The following is a 14375-nucleotide window of genomic DNA, read 5'->3' as shown; positions in this document are numbered from 1 at the left end:
GCGCTTTATGTCCTGCTGCTGCTGACGCGGGCGTCCTGAAGCTGCTGGAATTTGTGGGTTGAATGGAGGACTGTCCTGATGGAAGTAGGACATTGCCCGCCTTTTTCTTGTTCACTTGAAAACTGTATCTGTTGAGTCACTATTCTCAGTTCAGGTGTTTATCGCAGAAACGCTTCTTAATCCTCAGGCAGCTCTTTCTGCTTGTTGGTTTGTGGGCAACAAGGGAGGCAGAGGGAACACAGTAAGGAGTGGGTGTTAGCGTGAAGGTGCCGGGGGCAGAGACGAGCTGTCTCCTCTGAGTGCAGAGAGAATCAGGGCCAAGCACATCGCCGTAGCGCCATCAGCTTCCAGGGGGCACGGTGGATGCCCCTGCCCAGGCAGAGCGTGTGGAGCGCGGGCACCAGCATCTCCACAGCTGTGACCGGGGTGCAGGCTCAGTGTCAGCCACAGTGACGCTGGGCAGGCCGCATGCAGACCCAGCCTCTCGGGGCGCTGCTCACACTCTCCACGTCTAACAGGGGCAGGGCCTGGCTCAACCTGTCAGAGGAGGCTGGCCGCACTGCCTGTGATTCAGCAGGTCAGCAGAGAGTGAGCCACGGGGGCTGCTCCTGATGAAACGAGATGACGCTGGAAGGGCCTCGAGGCCGCCTGCCGTGAAGCTGTGGGGGGTGGGCACCATGCCCATCTGGGTCAACAGTGGGCACATTGGTGGGTGAAGGGCTCAGGAGCTGGGTTAGGGAGAGTCTCTCCACTCAGGGCTCTGCAGGGAGGAGGAAGGAGGCTGGTAGGACTGAGGTCCTTTGTCACTTAGACCCTTGCTCAGACGCTTGAGGGCTGTGCTTGGGCTCTCGTGCCGGCCAAGCGCCCTGGGGTATGGGAAGAAGATCTCAGTGGAGGCCCACAGGCGCGGGAGGCATGGGACCGGGGGCGTTGGAGGGCTTGTCGGCAGGGAGCCATGGAGGGGAATCTGGGGAGGTGGCTTCCTCCCAGGGTCCCGGGTGTCTCTTCCCTGCCATCTTGTGATGACCGCTGCCGTGTCCCTCCTCCCGGGTCAGGCCCCTCAGCGTCGTTCCATTTACCTCTGTGGTTGGCCGTGTGCCTCACTCACTTCCGTCTGCCGTTGGTGGTGGCGGGGGCGTGACTGTCCTTTATCCACATCACACATGTGGCTCCTCTTCGAGCTGTTGGCGTGCAGTCGGGCGGGCATGCTGACTTGCAGAAGCCTTTGTGATGGGAAGGAGCCGCTTGGCTTGTCTGAGGTCTGTGCTCAGCGAGGGGTGCGGTGAGTCCGCACCTATCCGTGGAGGTCCAGATGTGCCCCCATGAGGCTTGGCGGGGCAGGGGTGTCCGTGGCTGTTCTGTGCTTCTGGGGCCATTGTGTGGGGTCTCCTGGCACTGCTGAGTCTGTTGCATCATCCTTCTCCCCAGAGCAAGGACAGCTTTAATTGGGAACATGCTAAACCTGTAAAATCCTCGCTGAGGAACGGTGTAGTCATGGAAACAAGTAATTCAGTGACAGCGGCTTCTGGGGAGCCCCTCCAGAAGTGGGGAGAGAGAACATGTGTTTCCTCAGACTCCCACGGAGAGTCGCTCCCCGCTCAGCCACTCCACGCCCGTCCACCAGCCCAAAGGACCCCTCGGGTTGGAAGCAGATGGCGTGGAGGTGGCTGCACGCGAGATGTCAGGTTGCTGTAAGCAGGCTCCTCGGCATGGCCTGTCTGACCCTTGGCTGCTCCGTCTGCAGGGCAGTAGCGGGGTCCACGGGCACCTCCGGGGAGCCAGTCATGCCGGCCACTTTCCGGGCGGCAAGGGTCTGAGCCGAGGACGCTGGCACTCCCGCCCCTGCCTGCAGGCCGCCCCCTGAAAACCACTGAGCCCCAGTCCCCTCACCTGCAGCTGGGGAGAAAATCCTTTCTCACAAGGCTGTTGGTGAAGGTCCGGTGAAACCACCCTTGGGCAGCTGTTTTATTAACAGCAGCGCATAGGTTGTGGGGGAGGGACAGAACTGGGGGCTGCCTGGACGGGCGAGTCGAGGGGCCTGGTAAAGGCGTCCCTTGGTTACAGAGCAGGCGGAGCCAGGCCGCGTCGCCCGCCCGGACCCTGCCGTCTGCGTCCTGCTGTCTGGGTGTGCCGGTTTGGCCTCCTCCTCCTGCGCCTGTCTTGTCAAAAGGACAGGTGATGACTGGGTCCACTAATACAGACTGTGAGCACAAAACTCAGAGGAGCCTTGGAAATTAAGAAGTGAGTCTTAAATCCAACAAGATTGTTCTCAGTAGCTGTTCAGATTGTCTGTGAACAGAGAGCTTTACTTCTTCCTTTCCAGGCAAGATAACTTATTCCTTTTCCTGCTTTATTGTACTAACCATGTGCGTGATTGTAGAGATAAACCATTCAGTCTTTCGTCATTAAGTGTGATGTTAGCTGTAGCTTTTTCATACACACCCTTTATCATATTAAGGAAGTTCCCTACAACCATTGCAATAAACAAGCAAAAAATTATAGCTAATAAACCAACGAGGAAGATAGAAGTTGAATCAAAAATAATATTTAATTAGTTCAAAAGAAGGAATAAAGAGAGGGCAAAGGAAGCAAAGGAAAATGGGACAGAAAACAAACAGCACTTAAACCACATCAGTAATAAACTTAACCACATCAGTAAGCAGATGGAAAGTAAGTGGTCTAAATACTCTAATTGTGGGTAGAGAGCGTCAGATTGGATAAAAAACCAGGACCCATCTCCAGTTGTCTCCAAGTAATGGATTTTAAATATAAAGACAAAAATAGGTTGAAACTAAATGGATGGAAAAAGATATACCATTCTTACACTAATTTTGTGGCATTATGGGGAACAGAGAAAAGTAAACTTCAGAGCAAAGAGTATTAAGGTCTTTTCATAATGATGAAGGGCTCAATTTTTCAAGTTTAAGCCATAAATATTTATATACCTGATAACAGAGCTTCAAGATACATGAAGCAAAAACTGATAGAATTGCAAGAAGAAATTAATCTAGAGTGTTCAGTATCCTTCAATTATTGATAGAACAAGTAGACAGAAATGAGTAAAGATAGAGAAGATTTGAACTATACTGTCAATCAGTTTGACCCAGTTGACATTTATAGAACACTCACCAGTTGAGTACAGAACACATGTTCCTTTCAGGTGTACACGGAACAGTTACCAAAGTCCACCATACTGGGGTTGTGATAGTTAGATTTTGTGTGTTAGCTGTGCTGGGCCATGGCACCTGGTTGTTTGGTCAAACATGAGTCTAGATGTGGCTGTAAAGCAATTTTGGAGATGTGACTAATATTTACAACCAGTTGATTTTAAATAAGAGATTATTCTTAATAGTATGAGTAGGCCTCATCCAACCAGTTGAAATTGTTGTTCAGCCGCCAAGTTGTATCCGACTCTTTGCGACCCCATGGACTGCAGCATACCAGGCTGCTCTGACTTCCAGAGAAGGAATACTGCCTCAAGGCTTGACATAGCTCCTGAGTGAGTTTCCAGCCTGTCAGCCTGCCCTGCAAATCTCAAACTCGCCAGCCACCTCAATCACATTGGCCAGTTCCTCAAAATAAACCTCTTTGTCCAGATGTACGCACAAGAGCTGCCCACACTAGTGCCCTGTTGGTTTGTGGTTCTGTTTCTCCAGAGAACCCTGACTGATATACAGAGGGCCACAGAACAAATCTCAGTAAATCTAGAAGGAGTCTCATTTTATAAAGCATATCCTGGCAGTAATAAAATTAAATTAGAAACCAGTAACAAAAAGTCTTCGAAAAGCCCTCAGACATTTGGAAACAAAATGACACACAAATAACCCGTGGGTCAAAGAATAGATAAAAAATTGGAAAGTGTTTGGAAATGAGTGAGAGTGAAAGCACAGCGTCTCATCTGTGAGAGGGCGCTGAAGCAGTGTTTCTGGGGAAATTGATAATACTTAATGCTTGCGGTGGAACAGAAGCCTGGCCTTCAGTCAATAAACCTCAGCCTCAACCAGAAGAAAGCAGAAAAATTGTGGAAGTTAAACCTAAAGTTGAAAAGGAAATAATAAAGACCCACAAAACCCCTGCAGCCCAGTTTGTACTCAAAGGTGAAAGCTGGATGTGCGTCCCCTGAGGTCAGTCACGCCGGCCACTACCAGGCGGGCCCGCCCAGGCTGCTCTGATGGTGCTGGCTCTTTGGTCAGAGGGTCTCTCTCAGTTCCTTGGACTCCTGGCACGCTCTCCGGTCCTCTTCCAGGGCCGAGTTCTGATGTCACCCTCTCTGCCAAGCCTGTCAAGCGTGCTGGTGCTCAGTCGCTGCTGAGCGCCGTCCGACTTTCTGCAACCCCACCAGGCTCCTCTGTCCGTGGGGTTTCCCAGGCCAGAATGTTGGAGTGGGTAGCCATTCCCTTCTCTAGTGGATCTTCCCGACCCAGGGATTGAACCAGCATCTCCTGCTTGGCAGGCAGATTCTTTACCATTGAGCCACCTGGGAAGCCCCTGGGTTCCCTGTAACTGTGAGCTCCTTGTGGCTATGTGTCCTTCGGGAGACCTTGCTGGCTCCGGATATTTCAGAAAGCGAGGTCACATATCTCCTCTCCATAGGAGTTCTCTTTTCTCCAAAGAGGCTCTCTCTGTTAGTGAGGCAAAGCAGGGCTGCAGAGTAAGTGTCTTCTCAGGGTAAAGTTTGAAATTCTTTAGAAGCCTGATGACATTCTGGTGATGTCTTATGTCCTGTTAAATATTTTATTTTACTTTAGCCTTTATAGTAAAGAACAGTAGGATGTTCATGAAGTTCTCTTATACTTTTATGTTTTAATAATTGTATTTATAAAAGGACTGACCAGAGAATCTGCTAAGAAAACTTAAGAGAAATGTATTCAAGAGAAAAACACAAAAAACCCATGTCATGCAACAGCATCTTTTCTTAATCAGGCTGTGTTACGCGTGGAAATGGTCTCGTGAGCCTTTTGGTGCCCGCGGGCAGCAGAGGAAGGTTCTTGTTAGTTCAGAAAAGAAAGTGTGTTAGACTGTTTGCTCAGTGATTGTTTATTAGTCCAAGGATGGTAAGCAGGTGCGGGCCCAGGCTGCAGACTGTGTTGGCCAGAGAGGCTTGGCACGTGCGGCAGAGAACTTGGACTTTTCAAAGTGTCTCCAGTTACTTATGCAACTTCACAGTATTTGAGTGGGAATTACTGAGCAGCCCAGAAAGATTAAACAACACGCCCAAGGTCAAGCAGTTTCAAAGTAGAAGCTAAAATTCAAACCCAGTTATGGCTAAATCCCAAAGCTTGTACAGCTCCCACAATGTCGTGCCTCCTCTCTCTATGTACTTTGTAAGTTTCCAAACTTATTATGGGATACGAAACATCCTCTATTGATTCAAGGCATATTTATAGAGCAGTGAATATGAGCTTTCGCCTATCTGACCCTCACTTTTCAATCTGTAAAACGCAGATAATAAGCCTTCCTCCTGGGCTGTTGTAGGGAGGAAAGTGTCTGCTATTAGCCTGGTAGATAAGAAGAGCTTACAGAATGGCAAATCCAATCCAGTTCCAAATTATTTCTAATCTTTCCCAGGAACAGTTAAGGGAGGCAGTTTAAATTCTACAAAGTTTAACCATAAAAGCGTCAAAAAGAATCCTTTAATCTGCTCAACAATTTCAAAACTTAGTAAGAAAGAGCAGTAAGAGAAGTGGAGAGTCCTCTGCTTGTGGAATTCTAAACAAATGTCATGGAGAGGGGCCAGAAGAGCGTGCCTCCAGGTCCATGAGATGACGAAGGCCTTCGTCCACCGGGAAGACCCCTGTTCCTCTGGACCCCTGTCACATTTCAAACCCCGCCTCCATCCGACAGGCCTCTGGCGAGAAACGGTTCAGTGCCGGGTTTGGGAAGCTGGGGCTGTGACGGAGTAAGACTGCGTCCTAGAGTGAACCTTCTGTCAGAGGAGACGGCCGGCCAGCTTGTGAGCCTTGCTGGTCATGCGGGGTGGTCGAGGAGGGAAGAGGCCCCCAGCGGTCTGTAGGAGACGCTCGCACACAGACTGTGTCCCATGGTTTCCTGCCTTGAGGCAGGGCAGGATTTAGAACATCCCCAGCGGCCTCCAAAGTCCTGAACTATCATATGCGCCAAGTTTTCTTTTTTTTTTTTGCCATTGCTGCACTCTCTCACTCCTTGTCTATTAATCACAAGCTACGTTTGACCCCAGCAGGGCCTTCAGTGCTGGTTCCCACGCCGCGGCTGCGTCCGAATCACCAGGCGGCTTGTTGGAACGCAGTGCTGAGCCCGCTTCGGGTTCTGACCCAGCAGGTCCTGGTCGGCACTGTGAGGGCGTTTCTAACAGGTTCTCTGCTGCTGCTGCTGCTGGCTGCAGGGAGCATGCTTTGAGGACCACTGCCGTAAGGCATGAGATGTTTTCAATTTAGCATTTTTTTTTTTTTTTTTTTACCACCTGGAGGACTGGACTGTAGGTAGTTCTGGACCTCTCTGGTATGCCTCGTGACCTGGGATTAGCTCACAGCCTGGCACACGGGGAGCCGGCTGATGTGAAGTAGCTGAGTCGTGTCCGGCTCTTTGCGACCCCATGGACTGTAGCCTACCAGACTCCTCCATCCATGGGATTTTCCAGGCAAGAGTACTGGAGTGGGCTGCCATTTCCTTCTCTAGGGGATCTTCCCCACCCAGGGATCCAACCCAGGTCTCTCCCGCGTTGTGCAGGCAGACGCTTTACCTGAGCCAGGGAAGCTGGCTAAGTGGCTCACTTCCAGGTACCTTGTGGACTGATTTGTAGCACCTGCACTCCCGAGATGGCATTTTCACAAATATTTGTGGTGAAATCTTAACATAAACATACAATTAAAATTAAAGCTGGGCATCCACATGCTTATTTGGGGAAAGCCAAGGAACACCAGTCTAGGAATCCATAAACCCGGACGCAGCCCAGGCCCTTCTAGGGGATGGGACGGACCGTGGTGGTGCCTTGTGGGGTTCTCGGAAGCCCCCCAGCCTGTGAGCTCCTGGCCGTCATGAGAGAGCCTGGCAGTTCACTGGCAGGACCTCTGAATTCCCAGGGAGACAGTGAAAGAAAAGGTGTGCTTCCATTGTATTCTTGACAAACAGGAAAGTTGAGTTAGATAGGCTTTTCAGAAGGACTGACAGAAAGCCAATGTGTTTGCTTTCGGTAAGGAAATGGAAACTTCAGACCACAGACAGTCTGAGAGTCATTTCACAAAATGTACTGTCATACACATTTAGGTGATCTCATTAGTCCCTAAAAACCCAAAACTGTTTAAAGAGCAGCCACATTAAACAAAAGAGTTCTGTCCCTTCTCCCCACCTGGAAACATCTAAACTATTAATGAGGAGAAAAGTATTTTGGCATCAAACAGCCATGGAATAAACAGCGTTGTCAGCGTTGTGGGTGGGTTATTTCCTGTCGTCTGTGAAATGGAGATAATCTTTCCTCTCTCAGCAGGCTTTTGAGGGTGAAGCAGGTCACAGAACCCAGGGCGGAGACCTCCCCAGCTCCCTCTGCCCCCTGGCTGGCACTTCCCCCTGTCAGCTCATCATCGCTGGATGGCGTTGTTGGCAGTCGGCTTGTCCGTCATCCCACATGACCCACCAAGGCAGAAAACACTCATCATTCTTTTTCTGCCCTCTGCAGAATATCTAGAGCATGCTGGGTGCCCAACTGCTGATGGTTAGACTAGGAGAGTCAGAGAAGGCTTGTGGAGGAGGCAGGCAAAAGGAGGAGCCTTGTTCTAGAGTTGGGAAAAGGCGTTTGAAGCTGAGAGACCAGCCTAGACAAAAGCAAGGAGGCATAAACTTCTTTTACGTGTTTGGAGCAATCCTGCTCCAATATGGTGATAAAAGATGAGCTAGGAGAAGGTTAGAGGAGACTGCATGGTGCGGAGTCCTGAATGCCTCTTGAAAGATCCAGCCTGTCTAATGGGGGCAATGGCAGCCACTTTGAGACCATAAGGGAGGAGCAGCAGTATCCCTGTGACCTACCCCAACCTGAAATTGTTGGCTTTGCAAAGCAAAACCTGCACGTGTGGGCTTTTCTTCTCTGCTCTGTCGGGAAGTCAGGGTGTGGAGAATTAGCTGATGTCCATTTCAGAATAGGTATAAAGTGTGTTTGTGTGTGTGTGTGTATGTGTATGTATATATGACAAAGAAAATCATTGCTTTATAAATAACAGTCCCTGAAGAAAATTGTGAGAAAAGGAAGCAACGAAGAAAGTACATGAGTAGATATTAAGATATTTATCAGCTGCTATAGAACGGGCCTTGAGTTACGTGATGTAGAGGACAATTATTTCACCTTTCTGACCCTTCTAGTCCCATTTTGAGAGTTTTTAAAAAATCGAGAATGGATATTAGATTTTCTCAAATGCTTTTTGTGTGTCCTACATGATGAACGTATGGTTTTTCTTTTTTAGTTTGTTAATGAAGTGATTTATACTGACAGATTTTAGAATGTTAAACCAGCCCTGCATTCTTGGAATAAACCCCACCTGGTCTTGCTGTAGCATCCTCTTTAGTCTTGAAACATACGAAATCCTTAATAAATCTGACAGAAGCTGTGTGTGAAGGGCCCGTGCCCTGCATTAGCAGATAGGAGAGGTGGTGGAGGTCCGACATAAGGCAGTGGGGGCACGCGGTGGGAAGGCGCCTGTGTTTCAGAGGCTCCTGTGGGAATGTCAGCGCTGCGCTGTGGTAAGAATCAGTGTTGAGTGTGAGGTGAAGCCTCAGCATCAATGAGGCCAAAACTCACTGCTGGGCAGAGTGGCGATGGCCTGAGCCCACCTTGCTTTTCCCCTTGAGACTAGAGAGGACTCCCTGGATCAGTACTTTAGTAGCATCACAGAGGCGTTGATCATGCGTCTCATGTTTTTTTAAATCGGTTGATAATCCTCGCCTGATTCAATAACATCATTAAAGTTTTATGAAATGATTTTCTGTGTCTATTATATCTTCTCCTTTTATCAAGTGGCCTTCTGCAAAGTAGCACTTTGAGCTCTACTGCTGGGCCTACTCAATTACCCAGAAATACAACGCCTGCTAGAAAAACAGAAACAAAATGCTTTTTTTCCCCTTTGATTTCTAATTCTTCAGTAAGAAATTGTTTAAAAACTTCAAATGGTGAGAAATTAGGGTTGCTTTCACTCTTCTTTTTTGAGACCCATCATGGTCTTGGGTTTTTATTGATTTAGTGTATTTTGATCCCTTAAAATCGTTTTTCTGGCTGCTCCACTTGTCACGGGTGTGGCCAGTGACAGCGTCCTTGTGCCCTTTTGACGTGACTCGTTAATCATTGAAAGACTGATTGCTCTTTGTTATAAGCAGCTCCCCCTGCTGAGCAGGGGAATCGGACTTTCTTCTTGGGGAAATTGAGGCCCAAGGGTGTTGTGACTCTGTGAGGTTGTGCTGCCTGGCTGTGGTGGAAGTGGGCGCTCGCATCCCTGACTCTGTGCCCAGGGGGCTCTTCCCGCCCCCCCCCCCGCCCCGCCCCCCCAGCCCCCACCACCGGCCGGTCTGTGCTTAGTTGATTGGACTGCTGAGTCACTGCTGCTCCCAGCCTGAATTCGCTCTCTTGTTTGGACCAGTTGCCTGCTCCCACCATGCTCCTCATTGTTCCCTTAACTTGCTGGAATGTGATTTCTTCTCTTTGGCAAGCTTGCCTGATGCCGAGATCAATGTCCATCTTCTGGTGCCGCACCCGGTGCCGCAGGGGAAGACAGAGATGACAATGGGTGTGTTTCTGGCCCTCTAAGAGCCGGCAGCACGGAGGGACACACAGGTCACCGGAAAGCAGGCCAGATACGGGGAGGAGAGGAGAGCCGTATTGGCCGAGGGTGGTGTCAGCTCTTCTGGAGTTTCCAGATCAAAACCCTGAGGTCAAGGGGCATAGCATTTTGGATATTAATTAAATTAAATTTGATGGGGTGGAAAGAGTAGGGCTTTTGGAGTCTTAAAGCCGGTGTGGGCCCAGGTCTTGCTCCTGACGCTGTGATCTTAGATGTACTGCTTTCCTCTGTTTCTTTAAACTTCAGTGGGGGAGTTATCATATCGTTTCCCCACTCTTTTTCCCCACCTGGTATAGTTTTGAGAATGACGTGATGTGAGAGAACTTTGAGTTTAAGGTCTCACCGAATGTAGTTAGTTAATTTATTTGTTATAAATACACATTTCATTGGGCTGCAGAGAAGCAGTGGTTAGGAGCATGGCCTTTAGCTCCATAACTTACGAGCTGTGCCACCCAGGGCAAGTGACTTAACCTCTCTGAGCCTTTTTCGTCTCCTCTATAAAAGGGGGACAGCCAGCACCTGTCTGGTAGGATGGCTGTGAGTTAAACAGAGCAGCACTTAGATGCAGGACGTGCTCAGCTTGCGCTTCCTGCCCTGGAGCTCGCTGGCAGCGCTGCCCATCGGCAGCCGCCTCCCTTTGCCCACCTCACGTCTCTGTAATCCCGTTTTATTTAAAACCTCTCCCAGAGGAGAGCACCCATGCTCGCTCCGCTGGGTGACTCTTGGTGCCTGGGGCCCTAAAGGTGCTCCTCGCCAGCGGGCTCTCTCTCAGCAGCACGGCCCAGGACACCAGTTTGCATCTCACTGCAAGTTAGCTTAACTGCGGGAGAAATTTGGACTTGCTTGTGGAAGCAATAGAGCACCCCAGGGTTTGGTGTGCTCTGACAGCAGGGACAAACTTGCTCCCTGACATTTCCAAACACCTTGCAGAGCAGTGGAGAAAAGGTCCTGTCTTTGAAGCTCGTTCCTGTCGTCGTCTCCCTGGGGAACCTCTAGCTGCCAGGTCGTGGGGATTCGTTAGGCGCCAGTGGAAGACTGATTCAGCAAAGGCGGCGCGGCGCAGATGCACTCTTGACATCTTGCCGAGAAGCCGTAGCCTGTCAGCCCTGTATCTCCATTTGAAATGGGGAAACTGAGGTGCAGAGCCCTCGCTTCCCGACAGTGGCTTGGCTGAGTCCGCGGTCTCGCCTGTGTCCTTCCCGCAGTGCCCCGCTGCCCCCGGCTCTGGCGGTGTGGTGGGTGTGGTGCCGGGTTAGGTGTGTGGCCTCTGTCCCTCCCCCTGGCCCCGGAGCACCGCTGTGGACCCGCATGCTGTGTCTTCAGGGGGCGTGTGCCCTCACCGCTCAAGGCCTTCGTTCCCCTGGAGCCTCACCCCATCCCTGGCTGCTGCCCTTTTCTCTCCTCTTCCCCTTGGATACGCTCCTGAGTGGGAGTCAGATGAAACGAGGAAAAAATGTCGCCAGCATCAAAATGACTCAGTTGAAGTATGACTGTGTTTTCACATTAAATATCAAGACCTGTCATCCGACTGAGTGCATAAACGATGAGTTACAGTGTTGGAGATGAGAACTGTCCTGGGGAGTCAGAGATGCTCTGTGACAGTGTCCGCAGTGGGCACTGAACAGCTGAATGGAGACTGACTCCGATGTGTTTTCTGGAAGAGGTGTCCAGTATCAAGGGAGTGCTCAGGAGAAACCAACTGGTGGGCGGCCTCCGTGCAGGAATCCTGGTGCAGTTCTGTTCCCCGTCAGGCCAGACGGGTGGTCAGCAGTGTTCACCTGGGAACCGGGGCCAGAGCCTGGTGAGACCAGTCCTCAGGCCTCCCCCACTTGGTGACCACTCCCCCGTCTCCCCTTGTTTTTCATGACCTTGACGCTTTTAAGGAGTGCTGGTCAGGTGTTTTGTAGGCGGTTCCTTCATTTGGGCTCCTTTGATCTTTTTCTTACAATGAGACAGACCTGACTCGCCCTTCTCATCACATGTGTCAGTGATGTTGACTCTGATTGTCTGGCCAGTGTAGTGTTTGCCAGAATAGAGTCTCCATACTCAGGTCTCTGGGAGCAAGTCCCCAGGTGCAGCCCGTGATCAAGCGGTGGGGTGGGAAAGGGAGGGTGGGAATTAAGCTCCGGTTTCTGTTGAAGGAGGAGCTAGAAATGATCTGGAGTCCCCTGTAAGCTGAGATCTCCGAGAGCCCACACCTTGTGTTGGGTGCGTCATTGAAATGTATTTTTCTGGGGGAATGACCAAAATCTCCATTAGGAAGTCACTTTGGAATGCATTTTCAGGTTTGAGATCGTTGAGCCAGGGAGTTAAGATAGTGTTAAGAAACTTTTCTCCAAGTAGCTCAAGAATGGAATCTGTGTGGCACAGGCTGAGACCCGTCTTTCCCCAGCAGAATACTTGGTGTCTCCCTGCTCGATTTAAAAAGCCGCTTCTGGGAAGCCTGGGGAAAATACCGAGTAAGTAGTGGCTGCTAGTTACTTGTGTTAGGGAAAATGGTTAATAATAGCCCCCTTTGTGGCAAAGGTTCCGTTGAACTCCCTGCGCGTTGTTTCTGGTCCCTCCAGTGAACCTGGCTGAATCAGTTTTGCAGGGGCTGAGGCTGTGTTCCACATAAACTGGCTTCAGTCCTCTGGACCCTCTTTCCTGGGCTTGGCGATGTCCTCAGCCTGCTTGGCCTGCGTTGCCTGGGTCTGGGTTTGCAGTCACAGCCCATCCAGGGACCTGTGTGAAAGCCCGGGGTGGGAACAAGCACAGCTGGCTTAGTCTCTTGATTAACCCCATGTCTAAAGGGGACCAGGGGTATCTCATCAGATGCCTGCTATGTTTTGGGAGGGGTGGAAGGTGGATGCCTACCTCAGAGGTGGGAGGCTCAGGCTGGGGGTGAGTTCTTCCTGGAGGGAGGAGTGCTAGAGAGTAGATTCAGACCCCGGCTCTCTCCCCGAAGGCCTCTGCTCTTTGCACTGTGCCTGGGGCTGTGGGCCCAGTGCAGAGCCTTGGGGTTTGTTCCTTCATGCGTGCTGCCTATCACAGAAGTAACGAAGCTCCTTGTAGGAAAAATCTGGAAAGTTAAGAACCGTGCAGAGGAGAAGGGCAGGGTGGTCCCCACCGCCTCTCTGCCCAGAACTGAGGGCTGTGGTCACTGTGCTGGCCTTCCCCCCAGTTTCTCTGTTTCCTCTCAGGTAGGTGAGGTCAGACCTTAGGGACAATTCTGTCTTCTGCACATTGCACTGAAAGTCTATCATGCACTTTTCTCACTGCATGAAAGACTTTCTTGCAAGCTTATTTTTAAGTCACTGCCCGACAGAACTGCACCATGATTCACAGCTTGACTCTGCTGGTTTGACGCTCAGGTTGCTAGTTTGTCACAACGGTCATACTTTGACAGCAGCAGCTAATCTCACGGGATAGTGCGCCGGCAGAGCCTCGTGAGCGAGGAGTTATGCACCGGCTCTTACTTTAGGGCTGTCCCCCCTGTGCCGCTGGGGAGCGAGGCTGGCGGGAGGAAAATGGTCCATTCTTCCTGCTTTCTCTCACATGCCTGGCATGTGTCAGGCCGTTTAGGAGGCTACGAAGAAGCCCAGGGGTAGATGATTCTTAGGGTAGAAGGGAGGGGATTGGAAACCAGTTCCCGTGTGCGTGGTGGGTTCTGGAAGTAGTTGGGGTGTCACGTGGGCCATGGGCAGATGGAGATGGTGTGTCCCCCACCCCCCCACAGTGACAGTTGGGAGGGACAGAGTTCAGAGGGTGTTTGGGTGGCTAGAGGGCTGCCTGCCGGACATCCAGGTGGACATGTTTTATTAAAGGAGTAAATTTCAACTGCAGCTCCAGGGGAGCTTCAGGCTGGTGAAGTCAGTTAGGGATGACCAGCCTGTGGATAGAGGCTGAATTGTGCTGATTCCTTGGGATGAATGAGAGATGTACAGAGGAGCAAAGGTGGGTCCTTTTGCTGGGGACACCAGCATTTAAGGGGTGTCAGGAAAGTAAATAAGAGACTCAGAAGATAAACACACTTTTCTGGGGTTAAAGAAGTCATGGTACTTTTCCCATTGTATCTTGTTCACTCCTTCATTGTAAATTAATTGACTGTAGAAGCTTGGACTGACCTATGTGTCTTTTTTTTTTTTTTTGGGTAAACACTGTTCTATTTTGGGTACTATAGCTTTTTAATATAGTTTGAAACGAGGAAATATGGTCTTTCCAGATTTGTTCTTAAGATTGCTTTGGCTATTTGGGGTTCCATGCAGATTTTAGGATCGTTTGTACATGTTTTACTTTGTAATAAAATAGTGCTTAAGAATTAGGTCATTTGAGTTATTTTATTTTTTTCATTTATTTTTATTAGTTGGAGGCTAATTACTTTACAATATTGTAGTGGTTTTTGTCATAAATTGACATGAATCAGCCATGGATTTACATGTATTCCCCATCCCGATCCCCCCTCCCCCGTCTCCACCCAATTCCTCTGGGTCTTCCCAGTGCACCAGGCCCGAGCACTTGTCTCATGCATCCAGCCTGGGCTGGTAATCTGGAGTTACTTTAAAATATAAAAATATTTTAAAAATAAATAAAATAAAT

General features: G+C 50.0%; 1 protein-coding gene across 5 annotated transcripts in view; it reads left to right on the top strand.

Moving 5' to 3' along the window:
* The window catches only part of TRAPPC9 (trafficking protein particle complex subunit 9), a 384613-nt gene that overhangs the window by 119307 nt on the left and 250931 nt on the right, over positions 1-14375 (top strand). The gene's annotated exons all lie outside the window — the stretch shown is intronic.

The sequence above is a fragment of the Cervus canadensis genome, chromosome 12 (assembly GCF_019320065.1).
Source record: "Cervus canadensis isolate Bull #8, Minnesota chromosome 12, ASM1932006v1, whole genome shotgun sequence".
In the NCBI taxonomy this organism is placed as follows: domain Eukaryota; kingdom Metazoa; phylum Chordata; class Mammalia; order Artiodactyla; family Cervidae; genus Cervus; species Cervus canadensis.
This window is presented reverse-complemented; position numbering and strand designations above follow the sequence as displayed.